The 19475-nt window shown below is 35.5% G+C and overlaps 1 long non-coding RNA gene across 2 annotated transcripts in view; it reads left to right on the forward strand.

Annotated features, from left to right (window-relative positions):
* Nucleotides 1-18823, forward strand: part of LOC143646156 (uncharacterized) — a 58122-nt gene extending 39299 nt beyond the window's left edge. The window contains exon 5 of one of the 2 annotated variants that reach the window (XR_013157349.1): nucleotides 18769-18823. This is a non-coding gene — a long non-coding RNA (uncharacterized LOC143646156). Of the gene's footprint in view, nucleotides 1-2669; nucleotides 2913-18768 lie in introns of those variants that run through there. The other variant, XR_013157348.1, reaches the window with a different exon arrangement.
* The last annotated feature ends 652 nt before the right edge of the window (nucleotides 18824-19475 follow it).

Here is a 19475-nt window from a genome sequence, read left to right on the forward strand (position 1 = left end):
GGAATTTGTGTATGTGTAGCTGTGTTGTGTTAAAAATTCCTACTAGAAATGTGATATTGTTATTCCATAGACTAGAACAGATAAATAGCAGTTTTCCACATACTACATCAGATGACAAACTAGAATCAGGTGGCAGGTGTAAGAGAAAAACACAATCATAGCCAAACAAGAGTTCTTAGGTGATGGCCAGCTGAAAGTTTGGAATTGTAATCAAATTGAGAGCTGGAAGCATCATTCTGTCCTTCTTTATAGATTAAAGATATGGCGGCTATGAAAAAAACTTGATACAGCAGGATCAAACACAGTTACTTAGAAGATGAATTATAAGGCTGACTTTAAAAATAGCTTCAGAAACAGAAAAGGGGAATAATATTTGCGGGATTCAAAAAAGAATGTATCTCTAAAAATGATGTGTTGTAGAATAAAATAGAAAAGATCTACAAAAGATTTTGCATCCTCAACAAAAGTCAAGCATCACCCCTATAACACAGCAGCAGGATAAGTTAAAAATACATCAAGATAAGAGAAACAAAAGATAAGAAAAAATACATTTAAAAAAAAGCAGTAGAGAATAGAATTAGGATATAAAACCAAATTAGAACAAAGCTCTAGGAAGGTAAGATATAATGTGATAGAAATATATCAATTTTCCAAAAATCACATATATTAATGCAATATAATTACAAATAGAATACCAATGCAATTTGCTTGGGAGATTGGATACAATGATATTAGTATCCATGTGGAAGAGTATTATCTCAGAGTAATTTCTAAAATATTTTGAAAATAATGAGAGCTATCTCAAGTCAGAGATTAGAAAAGAAAATGTTGTAAGACAATGCCAATAGCGATATTTCAGTATTGACCCAGTAATAAATAAATAAATCATGGGAAACCAGTAGAATATTCAAAAATATATACCAGTATATGTATATATAGGGCCTCATTGTATGTTTTTCATATTTTTACATATAAGAAAATTAATTAAAATCTGTTTAGAACCTGACATCATACATCATAAATTCCATCAACATTACACATCATGGAATATAAAACACAAAACTTTAAAACAATTAGCAGAGGGCTTAAATGACTCTGCATATATTATACAAGTGGGAGAAATATTTTATAAGCAAGCCAAGAAAATAAGAAACATTAAGAACATATCTGTATCTGAATACATGAAAAATACATTTTCTGGAGTTCAGTGTTGTCCAGTAAACTTTCTGCAATAGTGGAAATGTTCTCCTCATGAACTGATCAATATAAAGTTATTAGCCATGTACAGCTATTGAGCACTTAAACTTGCAGTGTTACTGAGAAACCACATCTGGGAAATGGATATTGTAATAGACAATGATCCTACTATGTTAACAATTAAATAAAAAAAAAACAAAAAAATATGCAACATTTCTTCTATCTACAATCAAATGTTCATATATATTAGTAAGAAATTTCACAATGAAATACAGCAATTTTTTTTTTTTGAGAAGCTAGTTCACAGAACAGCAAATACAGATGGCAAATGAGCAAGTGAAAAGAGACCCAACTCTCTAGGAGTCAAATAAGTGAAGTTTAAGTAATAATTAAATATCACTTCCTACCCATCAAACTAGGGAAACAATAAAATAAAATGTATAATGATATCTAGAGCAATCTGAAAACTGGAGTGGAGGAAATACTCTCAACCATTTCTTTTATAAGAAATAAAATTTTATTTCTTTTTAAAATGAAAAGTTATTTTAACTTCTTAGAAAGCAATCTGTTGTTTTCAGCTAACATAAACGTGAATGTCATCTTGACCCAGAATTCTTACCATTCCCACACTCAGGAATCTGTTTCTCACAGTACCAGTCACAGTGGCAAATACACAAAATTGCCAGCAGTGTCAAGAAATAAAATCAAAGCAAAACAAAACCTGAAAAGAATGAATACTCATTATTGCATAAACTATTGAATTAACTGAGGATATATCAATATAATTTAAAAATTGAGGTTCATCTATACAGGATGATTTGAGGGAATTTTTATAAAGATCAGTTAGAAAAAAATCAGGGAAGTTCATATAACACATTTATATTTTAATAAAACAAACACTAACAACAATAAAAATTGGTATATGACTATTCATAGTCCAATCTGAAACTCCTCCAGGTTATAAAAGAATCCCCCAGAATTATGTGTGCTTCTGACAGGATATCTCTTGCAATATCCCCCTCCGGAAGTTTGCCTAGAGAATGAGGCTTATTATAAATTTCTCCCTAAAGACCACTAGGAAAAATCCCATTTTTATTTCCTTTAGTCACCAAAGAATTCCAGACATTGTAAGACATCTCATTTCCCCTGTAACCTTTGCCTCACATGGTTTTGATCACCCTCTAGTCTGATATTAACTCTTATTCCTTTTAATCTTCAACCTTCAAAAAATTGTCCACTGATTTCTCTGAACTTCAATGTCTGTAATTGGCAGATATCACCTATATCCTTAAATCATCTTTAAAATTTTTCTTCACTTTCTGACTATAAATTTTTCAAGAAGTTGCTGGTTGTTTGTGTGTGTGTGTGTGTGTGGCTCTGTGTGAGTGGTTTAACACATTCCATTGAAACTGGAGTTGTGATAGCCTTATCTTTTTCTTCTGCTTCCAAATGATTTTTTTTTCTCTTTCCAGCTCTAAAATGCCACAGCATTGCCTTGAGATTACACAACTCCCTGCTGTTCTTTGCTGCAAGTAGATTCCTTGTTTCTGAGTTTATTCATGACTGTTATAATAGCCAGTTTACTATCTTACTCTTAACTATGACTGAAATCAGTCTAAATTCAGTGACAAGTACATGATAAATCCAGTAACCTGGCCTTTATTTTCTTCTAACCAACATAGTTATCCATATTGCTTACATTCAGTTTTTTCTTTTCTAACAATTGTACCACCACTAATAAATCCATTTCAATCGTTCTACTCATTGACCACGAAATACATTTTTTACTTGCTTCTTCTATAAATATGATTCAAAAAATATTCAATTACAAATTTATCCAATCCATTTACCTTACTACATAATCACTCCAAAACTGTGTGTGCGTGTGTATAGTCATGGACATATCACCATAGAAAAGTCTATAAAAGGACGCTTATCAATTTGGTAACATTTTTTGCTTTGCTGGTAGGTGTAAGCAGAATCAGGGAAGAAAGGAACAACGAGTTGTAAGAAATCATGAAATTCAAATATGATCACATGCCTTTAGAAAAATTCACACTATAATTTGACATTTTACATTGAGTATATCTTATGCCTTATGCCTTATGCCTGATGGCAAGTCCTCATGATACTTGATATTTAATCATTTAAAGAATTATTTATGCCATCACTATTCCATCCTTGAGGACAAAAATCAATAACAATAAACATTTATAATATTTGGACTCATGGAGTAGAAACCTATTCATTTGGATCACATGGTACAGAATCAGAAGAATGCTCTTCAGTTCCTGTTTTTTCAATATAAAATTTGATGAATGAAGTCCTACATAGTCTAGGGAGATGTGATTTATGGCTGGATTGACATGGCAGTAGTTTGTTTTCGATTTTGGCTTGTTTGGGCAAGTCTTCAAAAGTTCTTAATTTGTGGAGAGAAAGATATTAAGACATAAATTGAATATCATGCAATAAATCACTGTGCACCTTACTCAATACCCATCCTGGAATTAAATCTCTGATCTTTCATAGTTGTTTATTGCACTACTCTTGCAAGAAGCAGATGTTACTCAGATGCTCCATTTTACCCAATTGCTTCAACAAGAATGAACAATGATTTCAGCTGGAATCACTTGATTCTAGGTCACGCTTTAAAGAAACAAGGTCTTGAATTGTCTCAATGAAATGACAACTTATGGATAAATACAAATTAGTTATATTTTAAATTCTTTGTTCAGATGACTATAAACTAATACATAATTATTTTATTCAAGACAGCACATCTAAATCAATAAAAGTGAATGAATGAAAATAAAAGTTTTAGGAGTTCATCTTCCAGAATGACTGTGTGAAGAGCTGCTTCCTCACAGCTCAACCTGGACAGCCAACAACTCAGTGGTAATTCCTGCAGATCTCAGGTGGGAGTTATAAAATCTTGCTTGAGAGGAAAGCTTCCAAAGTTCTCATCAACCCACAATAACATATTGAAGAAGCTAAATTACAGATGAGTTTAGCTAAGAATTTGGGGCTCCTTCATTTTGCACCCAATCCTACACATATAAAGGAGGCTGTATCTCAGACATATAATGCTGAGAGTACCAGGGCTGCAATATTGGGTAACACCAGCTAATAGGGCAGTGGTTCCAGACCAGGAAAGGCAAGCTAAGAAGACCAGGGGCTACCTGCCCTGACTCAGGGCACTACTCGTAAAGTAGCAGTGTTATTTAGAAAAAATGGAACAGCATTCCTCACTCCCAGCTCTAGACAATGTCACCAAGATTTTGCCCAGGGGGAAATGCAGGTCTTAATAACTGATAAATCTGAAATTCTCCCCAAAATAACTGTCTTTATTTGAAGCTGAGTGAGAAGAAGTTCAAGCCTAAGTTGGAAACTGCAAGCATAAGTCTGCTTTCAAAAAACAATGCATGCTTTGGTCTAAGTAAGCAGTGTTTGTTTCCGTTTGCTAAAGCTGCTTGCCCTAGTTTGCTAGCAGATGGAATGCAGTATACCAGAAATGGAATGGCTTTTAAAAAATGGGATTGAATAGGTTGTTAGTTTACAGTTCTAAGGCCAAGAAAATGTCCCAATTAAAGCAAATCTATAGAAATGTCCTATCAAAGGCATCCAGGGAAAGATACCTTGATTCAGGAAGGCCTATGAAGTTCAGGGTTTCTCTCTCAAGTGGAAAGGCACATGGCCAACACGGTCAGGGTTTCTTTCTCAACTGGAAGATCACATGATGAACATGGGGTCATCTGCTAGCTTCTTCTCCAGCTCCCTGGGAGGCATTTTCCTTCTTCACCTTCGAAAGTCACTGATTGGTGGACGCTTTTCTGCATGGCTCTGCAGCATTCTCTGAAATGGCTTTCTCATGGCTGTGTCATTCTTCTCTGCTCTCTCCAAATCTCGAACTTTCTCCAAAATATTTTGTCTTTTAAACGACTCTAGTAAAGTAATCAAGATCCACCTGGGTCTTAACCTGGGTGTTAAACTAATACGATTTAACACCCACTCTTGAGTGAATTATGTCTCCCTGGTGATAATCTAATTAAAGTTTCCAACATACAGTATTGAATAGGAATTACAAGAAATGGGTGCTTTACCAAATGGGGTTAGGATTAAAACATGGCTTTTCTAGGCTACATAGATCCTTTCAAACCAGCACACCGCTAAAGTGCAACAGACCAGAAAGTGTTTGTTTGTATAATGGAGATTTACTAGCTTACAAATTTATATTTCTAAAGACCATGAAAATGTTCCAATAAAGGCATCAACAGGATACTACCTTCTCTGAAGACAGGCCACTGGCATCTGGGGTTCCTGTGAGACAGCTAGGCTCAGGGTCAGTATCTGCCGGTTCTTCACTCCTGGGCTTCATTACTTTCAGCTCGGTTTACAGTGGCTATCTCTCTGTGTCCTACTGGTCCTCTCTTAGTTCCTCTGGGGTTTTTCTCTCAATGCTCTCCAAACTTTTTGAGGTGTTTCTCTCTGAGTTCTCAGGGTTTTTTCCTTTCTCTTATCCTCATAAAGAACTCCAGTAAAGGATTAAGACCCACTCAATGAAGCAACCTAATCAGAAGTTCCCACCCATAATAGTCCTTCACCCACAGGAATGGATTAAAAAAACATGGAATTTTTTGGTGTACATAATAGCTTCAAATCAGCACACTCTATCCTCTGGACCACACAAAGATGTGTTCTTTTCATATACTTCACATACTTTAAGTACAAAGTTGCATCAAAATCAGTTATAGCATGATCTGCATATGGCAAAATATCCTTCTGGTTTTGGAACTGTAGAATTTAGAACAGGTTAACTGCTTCCATTATACAAAGGAGAGACAGCCATAGGATAAATGTTCCAATTTCCATAGGGAGAAATTGGAAGAAAAACAAGGGTCACTAGAACCAAACAGTCCCAAAATCCTGCAGGGCAAACTCCATTAGATTTAAAAGACTGTGAATCATCTATAGAAAGAAATCTTATCCTTGTGGTTTGAGAGAGCACAGTCTCACCCTACCCAAGAGCTTACACAGCTGTCCTGCTATCTCCTAACACTGGGATGAGGGCTCCAGCATCTCCAAGCCTTGGGGAGAATGCCATGTTCTTGGCCCTACCCTCCTCAAGCATATGGGTGACATACAGACTCTTTGTCATCTTCAGAGTTCAGGTCACATCCCTTCAGAAAATTGGGGTGGTGATCAGGCTCTCTTTACTCACCAAGAAGGTGCTCCTCCCTCTCTAAAACCTGGGGTAGCAGCACTCTTCCCAAACAGGAAAGATGAAGGCCCATCTTCTGCAAACTCTGGGGCAAACTCACAGTTTCCACATGCATGGGTAGGTTCACTCTCCAGGCCCGAGATCTCTTTGCTTTAGACCTCAAGTTTCCCTGGTGCTCCATTTGAAGTCATTTTTACTTTAATCTGTCCCTTTTAGTCCATGCTGGCAGTGGTTCCATTCATAAAGATTTTAAAACAATTTTTTTGTTTCACATGCAGTACACAGGGTTCTCAACTATGAGACAATAGTACTTTCCTGAAATCCTTTCTGGATAGCTGTATTGCAATCTGATTGTATTGAAATTGTTGGCTGGTTTAGTACTTGGTTAAAGCCTCAAATGGAGGACTGTGCTCCTGGGACTCATTTTCCAAAAGCTCAGAATTTCCAAACTATCAATTTCTCAACTATTTATAACCAAGAGTTCAGTCCTCATTTATCCCTTCCCTCTCTCATTTTACTAAAAGCTGAATTTAGTTTGCAAATTTCCGTAGCTAGAAATCCAAGTTCATCATTTTCGAATTCTTTCACTCACTATCAAGACTCAATTTTGACAAATTCTCTCCACTGTACAACAAGGATGACATTTTTCCAGTTGGCAGGACACATGCATCAATGCTGTCTAAAACCTCTTCAGAAATACTTTTAGGGCAGACCACAGTGGCTCAGCAGGCAGAGTACTTGCTTACCATGCCTGAGACCCAAGTTTGATTTCCAGTGCCTGCTCATTCAAAAAAAAAAAAAAAAGTCTTTAGTATTCATTAATTCTACCAACAGCCTCTTCAGAGCAATCTAGGCCTTTCTTATCAATCATCTCACAGTTCTTCCAGAATCTTCCCCATATCCATTTATGAAGCCATTCCAGCATTTTTGGTATTTGCAAATCACAACATCCCAGTCTTCTGGAATCAAAATATGTTTTGGTTTGCTGAAGCTGATGGAATGCAATATAACAGAAATGGGTTGGTTTTTACAATGGAGATTTATTTGCTTTCAAATTTATTGTTCTAAGACCATGAAAATGTCCGAATTAAGGCATCAACAGATAATATCTCCTCTGAAGACAGGTTGTTGGCATCTGCATTCCTCTGTCAGGTAGCAAGGCACATTACCAGTGTCTGCTAGCCCTTCACTCCCAGGTTCCATTTCTTTCAGCTCTGGTTTACAGTGGTTTTGTCTCTCTTTTTTCTGTGGGTTCTCTTTTGGCTCCTCTGGGGATTTTCTCTCAGTTACTCCAAGGGCTTCTTCTCTCAGCTCTATCTAAACTTCTCTAAGTGTTTCTCACTTAGATCTCTGGGCTTTTTCTGTCTTTTATCCTCATAAAGGAATCCAGTAAAGGATTACGACCCATCTCTCAATTGAAACCACCTAATCAGAAGTTCCCACCCACCACAGGTCTTCACCGACATGAATGGATTAAAATAACATGGAATTTTCTGGGGCACAAACAGCTTCAAACCAGCATACAATGATAGGGAATCTTGTACCTACATGAAAACAATAAACCAAACCACAGAGCAGCTAATCTATAGGACATCCAGAGCAAGAGATAGCTAACAATAACCTTATAGAAGTCAATACAAACATGGCAGCAAAAACTATCCATGTATAAGGGTATGAATTTAATTTGATCAAACTATGGGACAATTTATTCCCCAATGCATTGTCAAAAAAATGGAGAACTCATATACCCCTTAGTGGAGGCTAAGAGCTGAGTATAATTAGGAAAAGATAGCCAAAGAGGGCCCTTCTTCAATCCCTGCCATGGCAGGGTGACTGTGCACATGACCATGAGCACCTCCTGAGGAACAGCGTTGTGGTCTTCACAGTGGGGAAATGGACTTCTCTAAATTAATGCAACATGAAAATCAAATAAATAAACACAATCACAACAGAGTGGAAGATGAATCAATATTCATAGTTGCTATGATATATTATCTAAAGTTCCCCATTTTCAACAAAAAATTATAACACATGCAAAGAAATAAAATGTATGATCAATAAAATAAAAAAAAATCAGACAATAGAAACTGCCTTTGAGGAGGTTCAGATATTGTATGTAACAGAAGAAAACTTTAAAGCAGCCATTATAAATAAGTTCAAAGAAATGAAGGAACCCATGCTTAAAGAATAAAGCAACATATGATGACAGTCTCATTAAACAAATAATATATTAAATATATGTAAATTATACATGGAACCAAATTGAAATCCTGGAGCTAAAAATCACAATAATTGACATAAAAATTTACTAAAGGTGATCAACAGTGGATTTGGAAAAACATAAGAAAACATCAGTGAAAGAAAGATTGATAGAGATTATGCAATTCTGAAAAGTAAAGAGTAAAAAGAATGAGAAAAATTACATCTTACAGAACTGTGGACATTAAGCCAACCAGAACATGCATAATAGGAGTAACAGAAGGAGAATACAGAAAGAAATATTTAAAAAATCAAACAAATTGTAGCTAACACGTCTCTAATTTTTTAAAAAAACTACTGATATACACATCCAAGGAGTTGAATATATTCCAAGAAGGATGAACACAGAGATCCATAAAGAAACATATAGTAAAAATGATAAAAGAAGACAGCAAAAAGAAAATCTTGAAAGCATTAAGAAAATCTTGAAAGCAATAAGAGAAAAGTAGCTCAACATATACAAAGGAACATTAATAAGATTAACAGTTGACTTTTTATCAAAACAATGAAGCCAGAAAGTAATGAGATGATATATTGAAAATGCTAGGGGAACAAAAATCAACCAAAAAGTTTATATCCAGAAAAAAAATCTTCAGACTGAAACCATGTGACACCAGACAGTAACATAAATTCAAATAAACAGAGCATGAATTAAAATAATAATGTAATTACAAAAAACAGTATGAATGCATATTCACATATATATATATATATACACACACATACTCTCTTTTCTCAGCTTCTTTAAGATAAAAAAATTATAAAATAATTATAACAATGTATTGCTGCTTTTGAAACACGTATAGATGTAACATGCACAACAATAATTTCATAAAAAGAGAGTAAGAACACCTGAATAAGAATAAATTTTCTATATCTCGAAGGAACTGTTAGTAAAAATCAGAAGTTAATTATTGTCAGTTAAAGGTGTAAATATAAAATTCATAGAGCAACCACAAGGAAAATAACTAAAAAATATAGTGAAGAAATCATTGAAGAAATTCACATGCTCCAGTAAAAATAATCACTTAATGCAAAATAAAGAAATAAAGAAAGAGGAATAAAAGAAGATTTGAGAACATGTGGAAAGCAAAATGTAAAATAGCAAAAGTAATCCAACTAAAAAATAATTAAACATTGACATTAATTAATATTAAATGTAAATGTATTAAACAATTAAATCAAAAGGCAGATTTAGTTAGAATGGATTAAAAATAATGTTAAATTTTATATTAACTAGAGGATACACATTTCAGATTCAAAGACAGGAACTGGGTGAACGTAAATGTATGGAAAGGAAGATGAATTAGCATGCAATAACTTAAGCAACTATCTTAATATCAGACAGAACAGGCAGTTAAATCAAGATATGTTACTAATGATAAAGAGAGACATTTTATAATATTAAGTGGTCAGAAAGATATAGAAATTATAAACATATATGTACTTAATAACAAAGCACCAAAATATATGTAGCAAAAACTGACATTATTAAAGAAAAAATAGACAATTCAACAATAATGGTTGAAGACCTCGAAACCCCATTTTCAATTATGAAGTAAAAAACTAAGAAGACAATCAATAAGGAAATAGAAGACTTGAAGTACACTATAAAGCCTAACAGAGATATAAAACCTAACAAGCATCTCTAAGAACACCACAGACAACAGGAGTAGAATATAATTTCTTCTTAAGTGTGTATGCAACAATTAATATGATAGACTACATAAGATGCTATAAAACAAGTATCAAAAATGTAAAAGGCTCAAAATCAATGTAAGTATACTTTCCATCCACAATGAAATAAAATCAAACATCAATAACAGAAAGAAAATTGGAAAGACATATATATGTGGAAGTTAACACATAAATAAATAACTAATGGGCCAAAGAAGGCATCACAAGAAAACTTAGCAAACATTTTTAGATGAATGAAAATATAATTCTTTGTTTGACAGATTTCACAAACTGGTTGATTTAAACAACAAGAACTTATTGAACCAAAGTATGGAGCCCAGAAGTCCAAATCAAGGTATTGGTAGGCCAGAACTTCTTCAAGCTCCACCTGAAATGAGTGAAATCACGTCTCTCTCTAATCAAAGGTTAATACCCACAATTGGGTATGTCACATCTCCATGGAGGTGGAGCTTGATTGGTTTACTGGAATCCTATAAAAGAGGAGACATTTTTGGATAAAAGCTTAAGAGAAACACAGTCAAGAGGACCACAAAAGCCCATGCAGAGACCTTGGAGAAGAAGAAGGAAAACTGTCTGAGGGAGATTCATGAAACAAGAAGCCTGGAGAGAAAGCTAGCAAATATTACCATGTTCATCATGTGCCTGTCCAGCTGAGAGAAAGAACCTGAACATCATTGGCCTTTTTGAGTGAAGGTAACCTCTTGTTGTTCCTTTAATTTGGATATTTTATAGACTTGCTTGAATTGGGACATTTTCACGGCCTTAGAACTGTAAACTTGCTACTTAACAAATTCTCCCTTTTAAAAGCTGTTCCACGGTGGGCAATGGTGGCTCAGCAACAGAGTTCTCACCTGCCATCCATGCCAGAGACTCAGGTTTGGGTCCCAGAACCTGCCCATGTCAAACAAACAAACAAACAAACAAACAAACAAAAACTTTAAAAGCTGTTCATTTCCTTGTATGTTGCATTCTGGCAGCTAGCAAACTAGAACACTCACATTTATGGGTAATTGATTTCAACAAGGGTGGAAAAAAATTCAGTGAATAAAGAATAATCTTTTCAACAAGTGTTACTTGTTGTTATTAGATGTGGAAAAAAAAAAGCCATTCAACGGGTTGGGGTGAACAACAGGAATATAATTAGTTTGTGGTTTTGAGGATAGGAGAAGTCCAGAGTCAAGGCATCAACAAGGTAATGAATTCTCCCAGAAAACTATTGCATTCTGAGCTGCCTATTTGTGATCATTAGGTCCTTGAATTTTCCATCACATGATGTACTCTCCTTTCTTTGACAAGTTTCACTGACTTCCAGCTTTTTCAAGTGAAGTCAACACTTCAACAAGTTTTACTTGTTGAAATAACCATTTAGTTATCAACATGCAAGAGAATGGCATTGGACCTCTAACTCACTTCAATACACAAAAATCAATTAACAATGGATCCCAGAATTGCATGCAAGTGTTTATCTATAAAATTTCTATGGATAGATGGAATCGTGAATCCAAGTTTGATGTTTTCTTGGTCTTGGGCATGTTCTCTTTTGTCCACGTTCTGCTGGATGTGGACTGATTATAAATATGATCTCATGAAAATGTTACTTCAGGTAAGGCAGAATATGCCCAACTGAATCAGCTTGGGCTTTCATGAAGATTACTGAAATCCTTTAAGAGCATAATGAAATTCATGCAGAGAGCATGTCACAAGAGAAGCAAGAAGCTGGAAGTCAGTGAAACTCGTCAAAGAAAGGAGAGTACATCATGTGATGGAAAATTCAAGGACCTAATGATCACAAAAGGCAGCTCAGAATGCAATAGTTTTCTGGGAGAATTCATTACCTTGTTGATGCCTTGACTCTGGACTTCTCCTATCTTCAAAACCACAAACTAATTGCATTCCTCTTGTTCACCCCACCCCGTTGAATGGCTTTTTTTTCACATCTAATAAACTAAGACATCTTACATGAAACGTGGGGTTACATTTTCATGACCATGATGCTTCAGTTTGCTAAAGCTGCCACAATGCAGTATACCAGAAAAAATTGGCTTTTATAAAGGGGACTTATTAAATCATATGTTTACAGTTCTAAGCTCATAAAAAGTCCAGACTAAGACATCCAGACAAGATACTTTGAATTGAGAAAAGCTGATGTCTGTCACATGGGAAGGTACATGTCTGGCCTCTGCCAGTCCCTGCACCCAGTTCCATAACTTCCAGCTCCTGACTCCAGTGTCTTCCTCTCTAAGCATCTGTGAGCTTTCACTTAACTTTTCCAGGGCAAAACTCTGGCTTCTGGCTTGCTTAGCATCTCGTGGCTAATGTTGATGTCTGTTGGGTTCTGCATCTGCAAACATCCACATCTAGGCACCTGCTCTCTCTGTCAGTATTCTAAGCATCTCCAAATGTCTGTGTCTATGTCAGCTCTGGTTCCTGTCTAGCTTCTGTCAGCTCTCTCAGCTCTTGGCATCTCCTGAGGCTTCTGCATTTTCAAAAGCTTGTGTCTGCATCTGCGTCTGTGTCTGAGGTTTCTTCAAAATGTTTTCACTTTTAAAGGACTCCAGTAAACTAATCAAAGGCCATGTTAAATGAGTAGGGTGACACCTCCATCTAATCAAAAGATCACACCCAAATTGGGTGTGCTACATTCCCATGGAAATAATTCAAAAAGTCACAACCATTATTGGGTTTGTCAATCTCCAAGGAAAGAATTTAATCAAACTTTCCACTCTATGCAATAGGTCTGCCCCCACAAGATAGGATTAGGAAAAAAAACATGGCTTTTTCTGGGGTACATAACAGTTTCAAACTAACACACTTGGATTAAGCAATACTGTCTCTGTGACACCACAAATAAAAGTGACAAAAGAAAAATTTGATGAATTGTACTTCACCAAAATTTAAAATTTTTGCGTTTCAAAGGACACCATTAAGAAAGTTTATAAAACATCCCACAAAATGTGATATAATATTTTTAAAACATGTCCCTTATAAGGAGCTTTTATTCAGAAAATAAAAAAAAAACTCTTGCATTTCAAAAAGAAAAGAAAATGTGTCAATCTAAAAAATGAGTAATGTATTTGAATATATACAAAGAAGATACACAAGTAGGCAGCAAGCACATGAAAAGATGTTTTCCAGGCAGCTGGAAATACAATGGTATTGTATATCATACAATGGTACTGACATCATATATCATACAATGGTATTGACAAATACCATACAATGGGTTGGCTTAACAGCAAGCATTTATTAACTCACTGTTTCAGACTCCAGAAGTTGAAAATCAAGCATTAGCAAGGCCATGCTTTCTCCTTAAAGTCTGTGGTGTTTTGATATTGACTTATCACATTCCTTGGGATTCCCTGGCTTTTATCTCTGCCTCCCTGTGTCTGTTAATGGAAGTTTTCACTAACTCCTGGCTTTTTTCCATGGGTTTCTCTGTCTTCTGACTTCCTATTGTAAAACCTATAATATTATGGATTAAGACCCACCCTCATTCAGTTGGCCACACTTAAATAGGGTTTTAGAAGACCTTATTCACAAATGAAAGCACAGTTTAACTGACAGCATATTTTCAAAGAGTCCAATTCACAAATGAGTTCACACCCACAGGAATGTGTATTAAGGTTGAAGAAACACATCTTTGTTATGCTATACAGTTCAATCTACCACACTCCTCTAGGCCATGAAAGAGGGAAGCATGAAGACAAATGAAATTAGAAATTCTGGACAGGTGGAATCCAACTTCAGGCTGCATCATACAACATTATGGAAGAGAAGGGGCTCCCTCTTTGTAAGCTATCAAGGCCCCGGTACGAGCCATAAAAGAGGAGGAAGAGGGCTCCTGGAAAGGTTCATAATTGTGTATAGCTGCCCAAAGAACCTCAGATACAGCCCAAGAAACAGGAACGCATGGGTTGCTAAGACATTCTTGTGCATGGACCAGGATAACAAGGAAGTTAATTCTGTGAGTGTGATGAGTCAGAGGGGAATGATGCTCCCCATCACCCTTACCGTGATATTACTCCCTTTAAAAAGGCCTAGGGATGGAATGAAGGACTCTGTCACCACCATGGATTGAATGTCCTATGTCTCCAGTAAGATGGATGAGGAAAAGGGGGGAAGTAAACACTCATAGTCCTTTTAGATAAAGTTGCCCAAGTGGCAAAAAAAAAATGTAGGCATTTACAGGGAAATCAAAGGCAAATGTAGTTCCTACTGATGGTACGGCTTGGTTCATTGAGGACTCTACAAAACTCAAAGGAGATATTACAGACAAAACTCCCATAAAAACATATTTTGAATATGGGACAGCAATTCTCATCCATAATGTGAAAGCTGGAATCACTTTTGTAGATGTGGAGAATTACTTCCAGAAACTATTCAGCTATCCACCTGTACTCCAGTCAGATCTAAGTACCTTATTTACAGCATAAGCAACCCAGCAATAGAAACACTCCCACCCACCAGTGACAGGGTTAGAGAGGATTGGAATGGACAACTCAAATAAGACCATTACTAGGTGGTGAGCCCATCTAAATGTATTTGGGCACTGAACACGGCAAGGTAAGGAAACAATGCAGTGGAATGTTATTTAGGAAATAGTGGGTTTTAGGGAATAGACGACCAGGAAGTTCCCTGTTTAGGCTAGAAATTCAAAATCCCAATCTCAGTATTGGTTGGCTTTTATAAAAGGGATTTATTAAATTGCAAGTTTACAGTTCTAAGGCCATAAAAATGTCCACATTAAGACATTCAGAAAAAGATACCTTAACTCAAGAAAGGCCAATGGGTCCGAAAGGCCTCTGCTATCTGGAAAAGGCATGTGGCTGGTGTTTTCTGGTCCTTTGGCTTCTGGCTTCAAACAGCTGCCCTGCGGGCATTTCATTTCTGCATTTCAAGTCTTTTGTCTGTGTCAGCTCTTAAGGACTCCAGTAAACTAATTAAGACCCACTTTGAATGGGCAGGGCCACATCTCCATCTAATCAAAAAGCATTCAGGTGTGTCACATCACCATAGAAACAATCTAATCAAGAGATCCCACCCTATAATATTGTATCAGAATTAAAGAAAATGGCTTTTCTGGTGTGATAGTTAGATTCAGTTTCAATTTGGCCAGGTGAAGGTACCTAGTTCTATTGCTGTGGATGCGAAGCTCATCTGTTCTGTTGCTGATTACATCTGCAGTCAGCTAAGATGTGTGCCTGCTGCAATGAATGATGTTGGATTTTTTTTTTTTTTTTAACATGGGTAGGCACCGGGAATCAAACCTGGGTGCTCTGGCATGGCAGGCAAGCATTCTTGCCTGCTGAGCCACCGTGGCCCGCCCAATGATATTTGATTTAATTGGCTGATGCTTAAATGAGAGAGTTCAATGTAGCATAGTCCAAGCAGCTCAGCATTCCTCACCTCAGCACTTGCAGCTCAGCCCAGGACTTTGGAGATGCAGAAAGGATTCACCCTGAGGAAAGTGTTGGAACCCAGAGGCCTGGAGAAAAGGCCAGTAGGATCACCCTGTGCCTTTCCCTGTAAGAAAGAATCTCAGGTGAAAGTTAGCTGCCTTTCCTCTGAAGAACTAATGAAATAAATCCCCTTCTATTAAAAGCCAATCCATCTCTGGTGTGTTCTATTCCAGCAGCTATCAAACTAGAACATCTGGGGTACATAACAGTTTTAAGCCAGCACAAAATGCTACACTTGTTCTTTTCCTAACGTTTCCTCTCAAGTTTTACTCTGCTTTAGTTTACATACTCCTTATTAACCTGAATCTAGTTTCATTTTCTTCTGAAGTGGCTAATAGTCTCAAAAGTCCATATAGTATTTTTCACTTCATGTATTGATATATTTTCAGTTGTAAAATTTCTATAATATTATTTTTCTTATTAATTTCCACTTTTCTGCTGAGATTCTCCACCAGCCCACTCATTACATTCATCCTTTTAGTTAAATGTGTTTTATTAAAATCATGTTTGACCACTTAAAATATCTGTGTGATCTATTAATTTCCTCTTTCAAGTATGGGTACACACATGCCTTCTTCATGCACTGAAATGCTTTTTCAATTGTATATAGAAACTTTGGCTACTATATCACTGAGTGTATAAATTTTTGTTGATAATTTTTCTAGCTATCAACTATTTACTGGCAGACCTATTAAAGCTTGGGTTTGTCTTTGTTAAGGCAGATTTAGCCCCTACAACTGCAGTGGAGTCATTCGGAGATTTCATCTGACACTCTCTAGTGTTCGATGAGGGCTCTCCATTCTGGCTAGTTGGATGGTTTCCAGTTCAGTGTAAACCTCTGAATTCACCATTGGAGTATAACTGGTGTATCTAATTTATCCCCAGGATCACAGACTTGGGTCGTCTGTTGTCCAAACCTGAAAACATTTCCAATATATATTTTCCCTGGTTTTATAGCTGTTCTCAGTTAGAAGGGTAATTTAATACTTATTGTTTCATCATCGCTGGTTATTACATATTTATACTTATAAAACACAGAATAAAATAACAATAGTAGTAATACTAATAACAGCATTAAAATAATCTTTCCTTTTTTAAATGAAAATTAACAATTTCTATGTAATTTTTCAATATAATGAATGCTGATTCTTATTTTAAAACATCTATTTTTATACAAATGTTTAAATAATAGTTTAATATTAGTTTAGATATTATAATATTTCTAGACAAAAATCATCTGTTACTTAATCTTATTACTAGTATCATTGCTTTGGCAGAGTGAAAGCTTAAAGAATTGTCAAATATAGCTCAGTTCCTGAAGATACTAATTATGGTATTTTGTTCTTTGAATTTTATAAGGAATTTTTTAAATTTTTCTTTTTGATAGTGACAGAAATGCGTTAAATATCTTTGAAAAAATAGTTTCTGATACCATAAAATAATTATTTCAATCTATTATTTCCTCAAACAGATTTAAGTTGATGTTTTGCAACTTTCTTCTAATTTTCTTGAAACCCTTAATTTCTCCATTTTCTTTAATTTAATGTAAAATAGTTATCAATTTTCCATTTAATAGAAAATAATTACCTAAAATTGATTATTAAAAATGCAATTATTCCTGAATACATTTTATTTATACCACAAAATTGTCGTATAAGTAAGCAGTTTTTAAAGATTATTATGACTTACATTATAATGTCTAAAGAACCAGTGTATGTTATCTGATCTTTGAGGATTATCACTTCTCCCAGATGCTAAAAATTCTTAAATAACTAAAGTAGCTATTTGTAAAAAAAGTAACAATAATCAAGACATAAATGAAATGCATTGAGGATTAGAATATCACTTATATAGAAATTTGTAAAGGTGACTTTATGTCTAGCTATATTTTCAAATTCTTAGCATAATACTATTTATTCCTTCTTCTGTCTAGCAATGAACAGTAGCCAACATTCATTTATCACTTTTCTTTTTGCCTATATACCATATGTCTATGAAAGAAAAATGTAATTGTTTGGACAGTTATACTTGAAGTTGTCCTTGAATAACTGACTGGAAAGCTGAAGTCCATATTTTACATTTTATTATTGTGTGCCCTGTTGATTTATAATAAGTTTCTTTATACCTCACAAAGTTTCCTAAATGCTAACAAATAAAAAACTTGTATGAAGAAGTTTGGTTGATACATTCAAATAGCCCTTATGGTAGAAATTTCTACTGAGTCATTCTAATTAAATGAAATCAGACTATGTTTTAGTTTTATGTGTCTATGGTAAATCCAAGTATAATTAATATTGTAGATTATATTTAACAATAAAATGCTCTATTATTTATTTTAAGATATATTTTCCATTGTTTTGAGTCCTCATTTATTTATAATTAGTTTATGTTAGATCACAACAGCTGTGTCATTTCTTTAACAATTTGACTCAGTAGCAGAATTGCTTGTAGCTTTAAGATATTAGCATTGCAATATAAGGGGCCATAGTTTATTGGGTAAAAGCAATACACCATAGAATATAAACAAATAATGTTATCAAATGAAAATGAGGTGGGGTATATTTAAAGAAAGAGAGAGAGAGAGTTTTTCAATGTTGAAATTAACATAAACCATGGAAACCACAGCCAGGGTGTTTTGAAATATTCATTTGAGATTAAAGATTGAAAAAAAATAGAAAGTGAAAAACCTAGGTCAAAATTGGATGGGGCTATGGATTTCTACTATTTTAGTGACCCCAAAGTCTAGAGGCAAGTGCATAAGAGTGTAAATGGTATTGTTAATAGAGAATTCTTATTTTCTTTCCAAATAAACCTTTACAAATCTTAAAGAAACTAATTTTGGACAGTAATTCTATTGTTGAAGAAGTAGCTAATTTTAGTCTTTCTGCTCCTAGAGAAGATGGCATAGACTTACTTTTTCTTTATCCTTTTCTCTAGATACTACAAAGTATCTTGAAAATATCCCGATAAGCAATAATAAAAGGATCTGAACAGTAAAAGAAGGTGGATTTGTTAGGTTCCTCAGGGTTTAAAGAAGGATATCCTGGTGAAATCTCTATATTTTATTTTTATGTACCACATCCTGACTGAGTTCTAGAGAGAGCTTCAACCCAGAGTTGCCAATAAGCATTGGAAAAAATGAAATATCACACACACACACACACACACACACACACACACCACAAGTAAAGCTTGTTCTCTGTCCAAAAGACCGGAAAGGGAAGTCCAGTACAGAGCTAAGAGGGAACCTGTCAGCTGCCCCTACCCAGTGGCACCAGTGGTACCCTTAACCTAGGCAGGTTGACCTACTCACCACTCAACACCAATGGCAACAGTGGACCTAACCCACTTTCCCCCAGGTCCAGGATGCCCTATGTCTCCTGGTCCTCCACCCACAGCTGAACATGAAACCTGAAACTCTTGTCATCCAGTGGCAGAAGACTGCCCAGGCCAGTTCATGGCTCCAGGTGGCTAGAAAATAGGCCTGAGACGAAAAATTCTCCTTCCAGCATCCCCATCCCTTATCTAATGACTCTGGGCATCCCATGGAAGTGTGTTCCACTCCCACTCATGGCACCAGTAGCTCCAGTGAGGAGGCACATGCAGCAAGAAGAACAAAGCAAACCAGTTTAGCAGTGCAGGGA

The sequence above is a fragment of the Tamandua tetradactyla genome, chromosome 9 (genome assembly GCF_023851605.1).
Source record: "Tamandua tetradactyla isolate mTamTet1 chromosome 9, mTamTet1.pri, whole genome shotgun sequence".
NCBI classification, from domain to species: domain Eukaryota; kingdom Metazoa; phylum Chordata; class Mammalia; order Pilosa; family Myrmecophagidae; genus Tamandua; species Tamandua tetradactyla.